Raw genomic sequence first — 15,844 nt, 5'->3', positions numbered from 1 at the left:
AAGTCACTGCTGTCTGAACATGCATTGTTAAAAAAATTATGATTGAATTTGTTTATAAATTTTATTCTTGGCTTAGCATAGATGTGATTTACTTTTGGAGTCAAGCTTTATCCAGGAATGTTTTAAATGATTCTTTACTTTTGCAAAATAGAGCAAAATTGGACATTTTGCATCATATTGACAAATCCAGCCATCCATTTCCACCTGCTAATCAAAAGTTGGGTCATAGTGGGTATTCTGAATATCCTTTCCAGTTCCTCCTGGGGGATTCTAACACCGTCTTAGTCAACATGAGACCTGTAATCTCTCAAATGATGTTTGGGTGTACTGTAGGGTCTCCTTCTAGCTGGGTGTGAGTTTAAAACCTCCAAAGGGAGACGACTAGGAGGACCAGATTCTTGAACTAAATAATTTGACGTGGCGGAGCAACAACTCTACTTTGATTTACTCTGAGGTGCTCACTCTATCTCTAAGGCCCAGCAGAGACAGCCCGAGTGGATGAACCTTATTTCAGCTGTTTATGTCTGCGACTGTGTTTGAAAGCTCCTCCATTCAGAGTTCAAAGAGGTCAGGATCCTGTTCACCAATGAATATAAAGTGGAAAACATTAGGGGAAAAATAAGGGGACATCATTTTGATTCTTAAGAAAAAACGGATATCCTTCTGGATGATGAACATTACAGGTACCGATAGAGTAAAAAAGCAGGATGCATGCTTTACAGTGTGAATGATAAGTAGCTAGCTTATAATCATACAGTGTACCTCAGTTTCTTAATCTAAGATTTACTTTCAAAACAACAAATTGTTGGCAGCACAAATGCTCACATCACGTATGGGTGACGTCAGGGTGACCACGTCAGTGATGGAAGGTATCAATATTCAAAATGAATTTTGTTTCACAGTTGGTTTGATGCTCTGATTATCTGTACAGCATACTTAAGACATACATAGATATAAGACATACAGGGTGAATTTAGTAAAAGAATTTAGTCATTGTAGAAGTGAAGTAATTTCTTCCCTCAAGTTTGACTCTAGAATTAATTTTAAGTGCTTCCTACAAACACAGCCAATTCATATTGGCATGTGTAATTCCAGGGATTAACCATCACATTGGATTAAATCCTCTGTCAATTCTGTCCCTTAACAATGCTGAGTGTTTTCATAGCTGTGTGACACTGCATCCTCCATCCTTCATTGATTGGCTCATTGAAAGAAGAGATCATCCTCTTTCTGCCTGGCCCCTGCTTATCTGACAGGCCCCAGCATCGTAAAGCTGATTGGAGTGGCAGACCTGCGCTCCTCGGCACCGGAGATGGCCCCTTTAGTGGCTGTAAATGACAAGCTGACTGACAGCTTGGGATTTAACCCTAATTACACCTGGCTAACCAGAGCCAAAACAGAGCATTTATAAGGAGAGCCCTTCGGCCGACGGAGAGTTCCATTCAATCCCCTGGAAGCTTCTATTTCACCTTCATTTTTATTTCCTGTCCCTGGAGTCTGACAAGCACCATGAAGAAGAAAACAACTTTATGCTTACCACCGAAATTTAATAACAGGTTTACGTGGGCAAAACAAAACTGCAGAGTTTGACAGCTCAGGGGACAGAGAGTGAGCCTAGCCTTGTGTTAGCATCATCGTTCTGTTTGAGCTACTGACGACCACAACCAAACCCCTTCCTCCAGGTATCACATACAGATGTAAAATGAAACCGGAAGAACTTAATCTGTCGTAGTTGTCGGTATCACCACCATCTCTCTGCCTGAGCTGTAATTCCTGTGTCTCTAGCCGTTTTCTCCTCGCAATCACTCTCCTTCTTTCCCCTGCCACCTCACACCTCTCTACCTCCCAGCTCTCTCTCTCTTCCTCCCTCTGTTCATCTCTGGCAGTCCCTGCGGGCAGATCGTAGCCTGGCAAGGCGCAGTGGCTTTATTGAACGCCGTCTCCTCATCTTTCATTTTATCGAGCGCCCCGGCCGTCGGTGCAGCCTGCCAGCCCCCTTCCTATTGCACCCCATTTGTCTTCATGTTTGGGCAGCTTTTCTCAGTCAGTCACTGATTGCATAGTGGACAACACCCTCTTGGTGCCGGCCCACACCAGCACAGACACATATCTGCACATGCACAAACACGTACTGGACCATATGTCTGGAGTATGCAGTGTGGGGGAGTGCATGTTCTGCCGATGCATCATAGTTGTTAGTGATTGTGAAACTAATGCGCGCTTAAACACATGAAGTATGCTCCAAGCTGATCTTTGAGAAACCATATGCTGGGTACTTTTTTTGTTATCAGGGTTAGCACTGAGAAGGCTCCAAGGGTTCAAGAACTTAGTTATCAGCTGCACAATGTGACTGCACACTGTGGATTTTCTTACCATTATAAAGAACCAGAATAACCAGAAGTGTACACACTTCCAAACAGTTTGAATAAACATCTGGGAACTGAGGAGACTGGCTGTAGGACTTTTGGGAAAGGAACGTTGCCCCATGTCTCTTGTCTGATACTGGATTGTAGTTGCTCAGCAGTCCTGGGTCTTCTTTGTTTGTTGTTATTTCTTTTTTAAAAAACTTAATTCTCCAAATGTTTTCAGTCAGTCAAAGGTTTGAACCGCAGTTGGACCAGTTCAGCATCCAGACCCCTGCTAGATAAATGCAGAATGATGCTGGATAATTGAGTATCTTGCTCTACCCATGACATAAAGCATAAACAGTGGCTTTCTTGCCTTACAATACTCATGAGAAAAAGATTCTTAGAGTCAGATTTACTAACAGTCTGCACCAACACGAAACCTTTTGCCTCTAAAATGCTCCTGTGGGGATTTACAGTGTCAGCTTTGCGACTGAAAGGTGTGGACACAGATATTTTTCTTATTACATATGTTTTTGTAGGAGTTTCCCTTTCAGAGCACACAATTTTGTGAGGAAAAGATTTAAATGAACTGCACAAATATAATTTACTAAAGTCTGCAGCACACAGTTTACTAGAAATCGTGTTGAACTGAACATAGAAAAGTCTAATTTTGTGCCCGACGTGGTCATTATGAGAACAAGGTTGTAGTTGCTGGGGTGGATGTCTCAAAGCTCTGCGCAGAATACCAAAACTATGCCTCTGTCCTGTAACTCTTCATTGATTTCTCACCCTGAATGTTTAGAGCCACACGTTTGTTTGGTCCCTGATAATTCTTGTATTTTCATGAGACACAGGAGAACCAAGAGGAGTAAATGGTCGGAAACCACAATAATGTCTCTGCGTGTCTTTTCTAAGCCGTTCCCTTTGTGACCTTTGGTAAGATGGCAGTATCTGATATCCTGAAAATGCGCAGTTAGGGGCAGATTTTTGTTGACATGATCTCAGAGCATTATCCAGAAAATTTAGCTCATGCTGAGCTACATGTGCGAAAATAGTAAATTTATATCGAAGCGTTTGGAGCAGCGTGAGCTGTGTGTCTCCTCAGTAACAGAGACTTCAACAGAGGAGCTCGTGTTAAATCCCCTGCAAAGTTATGAATGACGCTCTAACGGCAAAGTAAATCGTCCGAGGAGAAAAATCAATTTAGAAAATTGCTTGAATTCTTGCCGGCCTGTTTCATTGTCATTAAGAGATCAGACAGAAGGAGGGGATGAGATGAATGTCTCCTTGTGCTTAGGGGGCAAGTGCATAGCTTATACAGCGGCCTCTGAGGGCTTATTAATTTTGTCGGTGTTCCACCAACGTCTGCCGCTTCTCCTCTCTGCCTTTTTAAAGGGTCTGTCCAACAACGAACAAAGGAGGAATGTGAGTAATCGATGAGAAACTCTCTGGAGGAATTTACTCAGTCGCTTGTGTCGATCTTCACAATGGTGAAGAATCCTGTCTGTACTTGGCTCTGATCTCTGCTGTTTTCCGCTGAATAACAGCAAAGTGTGCAGCAATGTTTGATTTTATCCTTTAACTACTTGAAGCAGCCGTTCTTTGGTACTCAGTGATGGGACATGAATGCAGTATGCCGTGATAGGGAGGAAGTGAACAGATGTTGCTATTATCTTCAGCCAAGATGTGCACAATCCATGAATGCAGCTCCCAGTCACTGTGTTCCTCCGTCTTTGTTTCCTGCAGCCTTTTGTTGCTCAACAACAGCCTGAATTAGATCACTGTCCACTGTTTTGCTCTGATGATTAGCTCATAAGCTACTGCAAGCACCCGTGATTACTGAGGCACGAGTGGAACAAGAGACAGCAGAGAGTGACTAGTTGTCATGCACAAGTCCGCCAATAGCCATCTGTTCCAACGTGTAAAATCAGTCTGTGTGAGAGCCTCGACGTATCCCAGAGGAACCGCACACACATTCAGCCACAGAGGAAAAGGCTTATTTAGGCCAGCTATACCTACAGTCAGAGTATATCAAGAATGAAGGAAGAAAAATTCAGTTACATACTGGAGAGCCAGCCTAACCCTTCAGTTAGGGTTAGTTTTGGCAACATGCTGAACGAAAAAATTTTAAGAAACTAGCAGATGTTACACTTCAAAATGAAGGCTCCGGTATATTTTGCCATCACATATTTTTTGTGAAAGATTTTCCAGTTGGCTGTCTTCACATAGTTAAAAGGTGTATAGAAAGGGATAAACAATAACTCTCTCAGGTCAAAGTTGTAATCAGTGATTACAGTGATCACTGGTGATCCCAACACTAATCCTAATCAACTGTAGCTAATGAGAATATGCAAACATGCAATCGCTCTCTCTCTCGCTCCCTCGCTCCCGATTTCCCTGTAAGTCTAATGTTACTGTGTCCTAAACCTCCTCCATGCCCAAAGCTGGCTCCAAGAAACAACTCTAAGGCTTTGCTTTTTAGAGGTCTCAGACCACAAAGAAAAATATTTTAAAATAAATTCTTATGAAGACTCTTCAATTGAGAAGTGGGAATGGGCAGACCTAAAGACTTTTATCACCTTTAGAAGTCTTTTACAAATCCAGATTCAATTCAGTGATGGTTCTTAGTGGGCAAAAAGTGCCATTTAAACTCACACGGTCAGTCTGTGGTCATTCCGTGATCTTTGTTCAATGTTAAGGTCCTGGGTATTTTTCTTCCTCACTGTCAACAAGTGCTGCTCATAGGAGATCACCAGATTGTTGGAGTACTCTCTCTCTTACAATAGAAAGCGCTTTGAGATGTCCTCCTATGAACTGGTGGGCAAAGTAATTTTTGTAATATCCATGTGAGATGGAGCAAAAGTGGAAATATTCCAATATCTTCAGGCCACATGAAAATCATGAAAAACAGGAGATGTTATCTTGATGTTCTCAAGAAAACATCTTGGATCCAGGAACCCAATTCATGCACGGTGTGGAGGAAGTATTTAGTCTTTATGAAAGGTACGCAAATCTTATTTATTAATGAAATTAATTAAAACATTTTGTGTTATTTGTTAATTAATTGATTTAATATCAACTTAAAATACCATAGTCAACCATTTCCTAAAGAACTAAGCCAATAGTCCTCTGACCTCACAGTTCTTACACTGTTTCTGTGACTGTGATCCAGACTGATAAAGGTCCTGTAGTCAAGTGGTCAATAAAATGGCAATTTATTAAAAAGCTGGTCATTTTGTCAAGTGTGTAAATGTTTTAAATTTAAACATTTATTAAATCGCTTTAAGTGAGTGTTGTTAAGGGCATTAAAACCAAATGATGGCGGTGTAATTACCCCTTTATTGTTCTCTTATTACTTGATTGCAATTTGTCTCTTTATGGTTTATTTATTGTATTTAGTCTCCAGCGCTGTGTTGTGTAAAAGTCAGAGCTGAGGTATTGCTTCATAAAACCTATGAGGGTACAACATAAGAGTTACAGATACTTGCACCTGATTCAAGTCTTTCACATCAGTAACAGAACGTTGTTTTCACACCCTGCCAAGCACTGAGGTGGCAGTAACCTCTAAACTACACCGACTGAGGGGAAGCGGTGATGGTGGGGATGAAATGTCAGATTAGGTGTTTAGATAAAGTCGGGGCTTTCACAGCTTCGCGGGATGACATGTTTTCATAGCCAGAGGTGGATTCCATCAGCAGCGAGTGCGAACGCGCCTCCTGATGCATCCCAGCAGCGTGACTGCAGAGTGAGACGGAGTTAAGGGGTGTTTGGGTTCATGCATGTTAAAATGTGCTCACACTGACTGCACACTTTAGCTGAGGATGTCATGAATATTGATCTGGAGGTGTGAGTCTGCGTGTGTGTTTGTGTGGGTGTGAAGCATATGTAAATGACTGCGTGTCAGCTGTGTATATGTTTTTCTGTCTTGCGGGCTCCTCTGTGCCTGTTTGTAACTGTGGTGGCCCAATTTCTTGGTTGTGATCATTAAAGTTTAATCTTAAGCAATTACATGAGGTTATTTTACTTTTTGCAGTAGCTGCTGCTGCGGTTTTCAGAGATTTTGCCTGGATTTTGGTATGTGGAGTTTAAGTAAATGTTAAGGATGGAGTTTCTGTACAGGTCATAGCACTCACTGAAGACATTTATTGAAACTTAAGTTCATATTTTCAGAGGAAAGCATTTAAACTCTTAGTTAAGATGCCTGCTAAATCATGGATGGGGCAATTGGGCTACCTCACCAGGCTATGACTGAGTTGTCACATTCACAATGAAAGGACTTGGCACAGGCGGGATCCACATGCTTGTGTAACCAAAGTGGAAACCTCCAGGGCTCCAGCGTAGCTTTTGTAGGAAAAAAAAAATGTATTGTGTATGTTTGCATCAAGCGCAAACCTCTTGGGCTAAAAATGAAGCCAACACTTAGTGCCAAACTCTCCAGTTCTTCTAACATCCACTAGAGGCACCAGCGGTACTTGAGTTCAGAAAGAAACACGTTCATAGTCTGACAAGGAAAATATTTTTGTTAGTATGGATGGGTACCTCCTTTATAACTCTATGTGGGGGTGAGCAATTTATAACTGACATGTTTGGATTTTGAGGCTTCAACTTAAGACTGTGGCTTTTGTGGATGACAGTGTGGTGCAGCGCTGTAGCCTCATACAGATGGTAAAACATGAAATGGCTGCACAAGATTTTGTTGGAGTTTATAACTGTTTTCTGGGAATTGAGTATTTCAACTGTTTACTTCAATAAAAGTTTTAATCCTTCTTTAGTGATAGTACTCAAGTTTTAGCGCCCATAAAGTAGCTAAAGTCAAATACGTGATATTACTGGGCCATAATCATGGATTCATGTGTGTCACTAATGTTTATGTCATATTAATGGCATTTATATTCTTGATTAGCTTTATCTACAATAATAGTGATTCAAGTAGATTTAAACTAAAAATCAGCAAACTACAATAGAATTAAAGCTTAAAATATCAAACAAGAAACATTGAAATTAATTTAATTTTTCAATTTTTTTTCATTTATATAGCAACAAATCACAGCATTCGCAATAACAGCCTCAATGTGCTTTATGTTATAAGGTAAAGACCCTGCAATATTAGAGAGAAAACCCCAACAATCAGATGACCTATGAGCAAGCACTTAGGTGACAGCGGGGAAGAAAAACCCCCTTTTAACTGGATGAAACCTTACCAGACTCAGGGAGGGGCAGCCATCTGCCATCTGAGGGTGAGGAGAGAAAGAAAAGACAAAAAGGACTGTGGAACAGGGCCAGAGATTAATGGTTAAATGATGAAAAGTGTTGTATAAACACATGGCGAGTGAAAAAAGGTGAGTTTAATGATCCACATTTAGCTTTTTACTTATTTTTTGATGGTCTGAAGGCAGACACAGTCTCTGTGGGGATGGGGTTTTGAGGGGATGACAGGTGGGGAGAAACTGCAGTGACACGTTTAAGATTGAAACTCTGCTTATTGGTCCAAAAAATGGATCATCATATATGTTATTGTAGGGGAGTGGGGTGTCAATAAATTTGGCCAGATTTCGAGAAATGAGAGCTGCTCTACCCAAAGTGAGATGGATGTCATCTCTACTATCAAGACTGGGTTTTTCTCAGAAAGCTTACAAGTTATTGATAAAAGCAATAAACACCACAGGGACCTTCCTGGTGAAACCTGCACAACCAAGTTCAGTTTCCCTGTCGCTAACCATCTCTTCCTTAACATTCCCTGTCAGTCCACATTTTTTGCTTATACTGCTGTCAGGACCAGCAGCTCTACCTTTGAAAGAGCTGCCTGTCCCCAGTCTAAGTGTTCTACCACAAACCTTTGGTGCAGGATGATAAAACAAATCAGGTGATATGTGGAGAGGAGCTGCATGCTTCACAGGAGGTGATGGTAAGCTCTGAGCTCTTGCGAGCTGTAGCTACAGGCCTCGTTATGATTGTCAGATTGTCTAACAGCATCTGACCCCGCCTCCCCCGACACCTTTCCCCATGTGGGTTGTGGGAGCGCTGCATCCGACAATTTCTGTAACCTTTCAAAGTGGACAACCTGAAAATTGCACCTACTTACAGAGTGATGGGCCAGCTGTGGGGAAGTGAGAACGTTTACGGAAAGTCCAATACTAGCAATGACCTGAAGCAAGGATTGTCCTAAATTATATCTTCTTATGGCCATTTGTGGCACTCAACACTTCTCGCCTCACTCTTTGAGGGGAGTAGAGTTGAATACTGTGAACTGACATGTCGCCATTTTCTTTTCTAATATAAAATGGATCGAAACAAAGACTCTTGTCCTTCAGACCTTGTGAAACAAAAGACGATCCATGAAACTCTGCTCTAAAATGTTACAGAAGTGCAATATTTTAGTAGTGCAACTACACAGCCTTTATGTCCTCTTGTCCCCCTGTCACTCATATTAGGACAGTGTCCTGCATTGTGGTTGGTTAGTTTGCAAAAGTCAACCATGTAGGAGAGACATTATCCTAAAGTCTAGCATTTATTTAACATCTTTTGCTGCAAGTAAGGCTTGCACAGAGTGAAAAATTGCAAGTCAAATGAAGACTATGTAGATTTTTGTGCTTTATGATTAAAACTGCCAGCAATAAACAGAAAGCTGCATGAGGATCATGCTCAAAAAGAGAGCAGAGAATCAGCCACTGTTCTTTGTGAGTTGTATAGGTGACTTAGGTACCATGACAGGCTAACCAGGGATGCCACCTTGTTGGAGCCCAACTTTCTTTAGAAACCTAAAGAGGAAGTCTCCACCATGTTGCAGTCACAGGCATGTGTGATTGCTGTGATTCTCGATTGTGTCATTGCTGTGCATCATTTTGTGCACAGCCGAGACTCTGGGCCTGCGTCTTTAGCCGGGTTTTCACATTTATTTGTTGGAAGTGTTCCTCTGCAAATACCCTATAGCTGCTGAATGGGAAGTATGAAATAAATCGATTTGAGGTTATGACTGTATTACGACCAGCTGTGAGACTGAGGTTAATCTGAAGTTAAAATTGTTTTCATGATAATCTGCAGTTGTGTTTAAAATCAAAGTAGTTCTAATACATGGACTGTCCTTAAAATCTCACTTTCCAGCAGTTCCATACAGACTCTGGTTTTTCAGGCATACTGCAGCCTTTACACTGTTTCCTGCAATGAAAAACGCACGGCTATGTTTCTGCAAACTAGTGAAAGTTGCATAGGAGGAGGTGATTGATTCCCAGAAGACTGTCACCACCACTTTAACATGTCCATGTATAATGGTACATCTTCCTGTGTGGGCGTGCAAGCTCTGTATACAGAAGCAGCACAATGATAGTGATCAATAATAGTTGTGCTAGCAGAGTGACCCGAGCAGCCTCACAGGCCGCTCAGAAATACATCAGCCAACTCCTAACAACACCCCAGCTCGTTATTTCCTCCCTGGGGCCGCCATGCAATGCAGAGGCTAAAGGCAGCTGCAGCCACATGTATGTATATAAATATATATCTGCAGTGGGAGGTGGAGTTTGAAGGTGACAGACAAAGTCTCAGTCTCTCCAAAGTGGCTCAAGGTTACAGCTCACCCCAGAGGTTTGTCACTGAGAGGAGGGAAAGGACAGCGAGACAGCTGTGAAACGAATCGACAGTCACCAAAAGAACTGCGAAGGAGAGGTAAAGAGCTGCGTGTCTGATGTTTGTGCTGACCAAATTATTGGACAGTCATACAGCCGTTTCTATTTTAACATCATCGATACTTGTTGGTCGATTTTCTAATGACATTAATGCATTCAACTGGCGGGACGCTAGGGAGTTATACCTCTGTTACTGTTGTAAACAAGTTCAAAAGCACCATTCTGGCTCTGTGGGTGATTTGTGATCCAAATTCGGATTCATTCATTCATCTTTTTGTGAATCTGGAGGAATTCTTTGCCCTGGTGACTCATGAATCTTCCAAATGAAGAGCAGAAGCAGCCATTAGGCGACTTGTGAATGATGTCGAGTCAGCCAAGCCCCGCCACAGCCAGTTGCCGTGTGTAATTGTTCACCCTGTAGCCAGTCCTATCATTCATCATGGGCTGGTCAGTGGAAATCCGTGAGCAGGGTAAGAGAGAGGAGAGGACAAAGGGTGCGAGTTGAAGCTGAGGTTCATTAAGATTGGACCTTTTCTGCCAAAATGTGAGGGACTATAATGTCACTGGAAGCCAAAAGATGCAGTTTGTGGTGACAAGAATGAGCTTGATTTCTTTGACCTGACAGTGCTTGAAATGCCTCCAAAAACCCATTCATTTCCATGAAAGGTCAGGTTTTTTAGCATGAGATGCAAAAAGATAATGTAACGAGGCCAAAGTTAATTATTTGGCAACAAAAATTGTCCTTCTGACATGTGTGGCTTTAATCTTAACCTCTTTATAAATGAATTAACTTGAAAACATTGTTTTCTTAAATCTTACGTATATATAATGTATGTATAATGTGGGGCCAAGGTGATACAGCATAATAATAATATAGCCAAATTTTAATATGTAACGTGTTTGTGGGTATTAATGATGTAGTATATTCACTTCTCTATCAAGATTGTCCCACACAGTCCCAATCCATGACTGATAATGTTGTGTGTGTTCTTTTACTGTATTTTGCAGTGTGTTTGGGATTATTGTCGTACATTGACACCATTTCCAAGCAGATGCTTTCCAGATGCTTTTCATAGAGGATCAACATCCAACAGACACAATCCACTTTTTATGTTGGAATGGTTCAAATGTTTGTTCAACAACAACAACAAAACACATTAATTTGAATGTGTTCAGGTGCGAGGTTTGAACTAAAAGTGAGCGACAAAGCAGTCCAAAGAAATACTTTGAAAAACCATCTGAAAGCCTGGAGAACTACTACTTTAGATCACTTTTAAGTACAAAATAGTATAATATAAAGAAATGAGGGGAGGCTCAATACTTTTGCACAGCACTGTATGTGCAAAGCCCAATTGCATGCAGCGATCTAGTTTCTACTCTATTACTACTCTACTACTCTATGGCATGCTTTAAAGTGTTAGTTTTTAGCAGAGATGTGTATAACTAGTCAAGTCGTATGATTAAACTTTGTTACCATCACCCATCACCACCAGAAATACTGGTTAGTTTGATGAATTGTTTTATTTCACCACTGTTCAACAGCACAGAACAGATATCAGCACGTCCCTTTTTTCTCTATGATACGAAGTTGCAAACAAACAAGGTGGGAAATAATATTTAAATGAAATTCTGCAGAAATTCTGCAATAGATACTCTTCAGCCTTATAGGGCTAGCTATATTCCACTGATATGATATTGATGATGATGCTTAGTTAATATTGTTTGTAAAAGGAATCCTAATGTCTATAGAGTTATGGACTCTCTTGTCTCTCTGTTTTCAAATATCTTCTACTAGAAATCCAATAATATCCTTCTAGTGAATTTTTTTGGTCCTGAATGACCTTGGATGCCGTCCCAGCCTGAATTGCTGTTTGAGTCAGCCGCTGACTGTATGCATATTTATGGCCTGACATTCAGTTCGTGACGTCTCCTATTATTAGAGAAATGGTTTCCTGTTCAATGTGCCCAGCATGTTTCCATTAAATACTTTATAGAAGAAAGAGGTACAAGAAAGCAGTACACACACACAGTACACGACTGTGTCGCAATTACAACGTATTCACTTACAACAAATCAGAGGATAAATGAGCCCCACTGGCCATGGTTTATTAAGTTGACATTGGAATACATTATTTTGATTTGAATTATTCCGAAATGTCCCAGGCTTTGCCAGAGAGCGTCACTGGCTTTACATCATTAGCAAAGCCAAACAAATAAACTCACATAATCATGTTCCTTCAGGGGAACGCTCGGCTTCACAAATGTCTCAGTTTATCTGCAGAAGTTAATGTTTCTGTAAATAATCCAGGAGCAAATGTTACATTAACATGGTCATATTTCTGTCTGAGTGTAAAGTTATGGGATTCACAAACTATGACCTGAACGACTGCTTCGGTGTTTTGATGCTTTCTCTCACAAAGTATCCATCCATATTTCCCTATTAGCTGGATTTCATGGAAGTATGGCCAAAGTTCCGCGTGAATATTGAAAGAATGTAAATGAAGGCAAATTTTTATCTGTTAACTGTTGTTAGATTATTAGGAGTCATCACATACTGATGCTTGGAGCATTTCTTCTCCCATTTCCATTCCATCCTTTAGCATCATTTTTGGTGGGTTTTCTGATATGCATGTTAAGGGTAGCGAACTGGACTCAAATCTAAAACACACTGGAAATACAAATTCATTTTAAGGCTTGTGTGGGTTGTATCAAATGCTATGAATGAGTTTGAAGTCCTTAGACCATTTTTAATGCTGGCATACACAGAGCAGCATTGGCAGTGCTTTGGCTACCGTATGAACATTGCTCTGATTTTTCTTGCTCTGCTTTTGGTCTCCTCCACACTCTCACTTGGAAGCTTTTAAAATAATCAAGAAAGTGTCTGCTACTTTTTCTACTTATTTTTAAGTTGATGTCTTTATTAGGGATGGGAATTGATGAGAAATTAGTGATTTCATTTCCTTTCTAGATATCACTTGTCAATATGATTCCTTATCGATTCTCACTGGATGCTCGTTGGTTCTGCTTTCAGAATCACCACCTGATACAGTTGACCACATGCTATATCAGTATGTGATGACTCCTAATAATCTAACAATCTTGAAGGTATTTCCCCTCTTACAAATGGACTGATACTGATCCAGACTGTTATCGGCTGACCTGTGCAGCTACTCCAACATTCTCTGATCTACCCAGTTGAATTCAACAAAATATAAGATATTGCCCAAGCTATATAGATGATTTTCAATGCAAAGACACTACATAGCTAGTTCCACATGTAGAATTCAATGAGTGAATCTAATCAGCATCATCTTAAACATAAATTGATGTCTTCTGTCCTTGATGTAACACAGACAATCACTAATGGATCAACACAATACTTCAAACTAACCAGTGTAGCCAAGTAGAAGATTTTCATGCAACCTTTAAATCACACAAAATTAGTATACTTCAATTTGTTTTCCAAGATTGATCATAAAAACATCACGTATAGATTCAAAATCAGATTTAAAAAGTCTAAATGAATGAGAACATTACACGTAAGATAAAAAAATTACAGTTTACAAAATTTCACTTGCTGAGGAGTCTTTATTTCTAAAAACAATTTCTCATCTTCCTCTCCTGCTCTCTCCCCGTAACATTTTTTCCATCTCAGCATCACACATCAACTTTTTTTCTCTCCCCGTAAATACAGCAGCTGTACATTTAACTCACTGCACAAAAGCAGTTTGTGTTTGCTGATATTTTTGTTGAGCTGTTTGAAAAGCTGCATTTGAAATTATCTTGCCACTTGAAAAAAGATATGCTCCCTCCTCTTCCGTAGTGACTATGACAGCAACGTTATTTATGTCTGCACCATGAATGCATCACAGGGATGAAAAGGGATGTGCTGAAGATGTAAGTGATCTGTGAGATGTCATTATTTTCTTATTACTGAGCAAATGCGTGGCTGCAGCACACAGAACAAATAACTCATTCAGAAGTAATATTGCAATCCATCTGTTTATTAGATTTATTAACTGGTTTATTAACTCATTAACTGAATTTGCCAAAAGACTGTTCTAGCACGTTCTGGTCCATTGATTATGAAGAGATTTATAAAGGAAATCTTGAATTAAAGTCCGACTTTAACTGATAACTCCAACTAATCATACTTAAAAATTGTTGCATGTAATAACTAAGGATTTTTGATTAATCGTAGTTCTGTGAATAACTGAGCGAATGTAATTCTCTTTTATAGTTTTATTGTGTACTAGACATTCTTACAAAAAAAGAAGAAAAACTATTAATTTAATCATTTAAGATAACATCTGTAAGTTGTTTTATTCAGTTGAGTTTCTTTTTCTACTGCTTATGTGTAGCAGTATACAGTGTATATGTTAAAGGCTTTTATTGTGACAAGCTGGAACAGGAAGAAGTCCTATCTAGTCGAGTACAACAAATTGGATTTCTGGTGACATGCCCCAGTTGGATTTGTAGTCTCGTACACAACATGACCCAACATGAGATGTTCAACTGGTTTTACAGATGCAGTCATATTGGATTCATCTCTGTGAGAGCCAAGATGTGAAAGTCTCTTTCCAAAAAGGGACTTGTCTCTTTTTTCCCCTCCGTCAGAAATCTAAGATGTCACACTGTGTGGATAGTGAGCAGCTAAAGGAAACCTAAACTGGATTGATGTATTTATCCAAATTTTTAGTTACAGTTTATGACTCGAGCCATTTTGCATCTTTACAGTTGAGTCCAGCGTGAATGACTGTGTGCAAACGGGATAAGAACAGTCAAGAGCTGGTTATGCCCAGCCTTGAGAAATAGTGATTGCTACGCCAAGCATGAAGCGTGAAAATATAAGGTTATGCATCAACATTCTCTAGATGTGACACGCTTTATTTACGAGATGTCACAGCAGTGAGCGATAAGCAGATTTACTATTGTGCAGTATGTCAGGGGTACAGGGACGGCTTCCTGCGTCACACTATGGCAAATGAATCTCAAAAGCAATAACAACCACTGTAGAGACTGTTTAGTTATTCTTTAGGCCTCAAAGGATGATTCGTGTGATGGCACCACCCAGGACGAGCAAAGTACTGTACTGTTTTAATGACACGGTGGCTGCGTTCCAAGATCAGCTAGGCCTGTGAGCCTGAAGGCTGGACCTGCAAATAAAAGACAAGAAACAAACTTTCTGCCTTTTCTCAGGCTGAGTGGGGTTTTATTCTTGTTTTTTTCCCACCACCTTTTTACAGCAATACCCCAATGGTGCTGAAGGAGACGATAAATACAGTTATTACTGCTTCTCTTTAGACCTTCCCTTTAAATTCATCTGGATTTGTTAGACATTGAGATTAATTGCAGTCTCTGTGAGATAGCTGATAGCTGAAAACAGTTTTTATCCCAAGAGTGTCCACAAGAAAAGACAATATCAAATCTGGAAATCAGACTGATGCTATCTGGCACTCTGACATGCCTGCCAGACACCACTCATAAAGTCACAGGCACTTTACTGAAAGATCCATCCTACAGGTCAGTACACAGCTGATAGCCATGATGGGTACTTTGGGTTATTTCCTTAAATACGTATGCTTTTCTTGGCATTTTCTTTTAACACAGCCGACATGCTGTAAAGATTAATTGATGCATGTTTTAATCTTTGGATTTGAGTTATTTAAAGGCAGCAGAAGAAATCAAAAATTGATACAAAAATACTTACTGTTGTTTTCTGCTGACAGCTGGAGGAAAGAGATAAAAAATTGGGTTTATGACATTTTTTGATTTCAGTAAATGCAGAGATAGGAATATGTACTAGTGTCCTTCACTGTGATTTACAGTTTGGGAATCAAATATAAGTTTGGTAGGTTTTCTTCTTACTTTAAAATC

General features: G+C 40.1%; 1 protein-coding gene across 9 annotated transcripts in view; it reads left to right on the top strand.

Moving 5' to 3' along the window:
* Positions 1–15,844, top strand: part of LOC143413050 (uncharacterized) — a 60,156-nt gene that overhangs the window by 4,826 nt on the left and 39,486 nt on the right. The gene's annotated exons all lie outside the window — the stretch shown is intronic.

The sequence above is a fragment of the Maylandia zebra genome, linkage group LG16 (genome assembly GCF_041146795.1).
Source record: "Maylandia zebra isolate NMK-2024a linkage group LG16, Mzebra_GT3a, whole genome shotgun sequence".
In the NCBI taxonomy this organism is placed as follows: Eukaryota; Metazoa; Chordata; class Actinopteri; order Cichliformes; family Cichlidae; genus Maylandia; species Maylandia zebra.
This window is presented reverse-complemented; position numbering and strand designations above follow the sequence as displayed.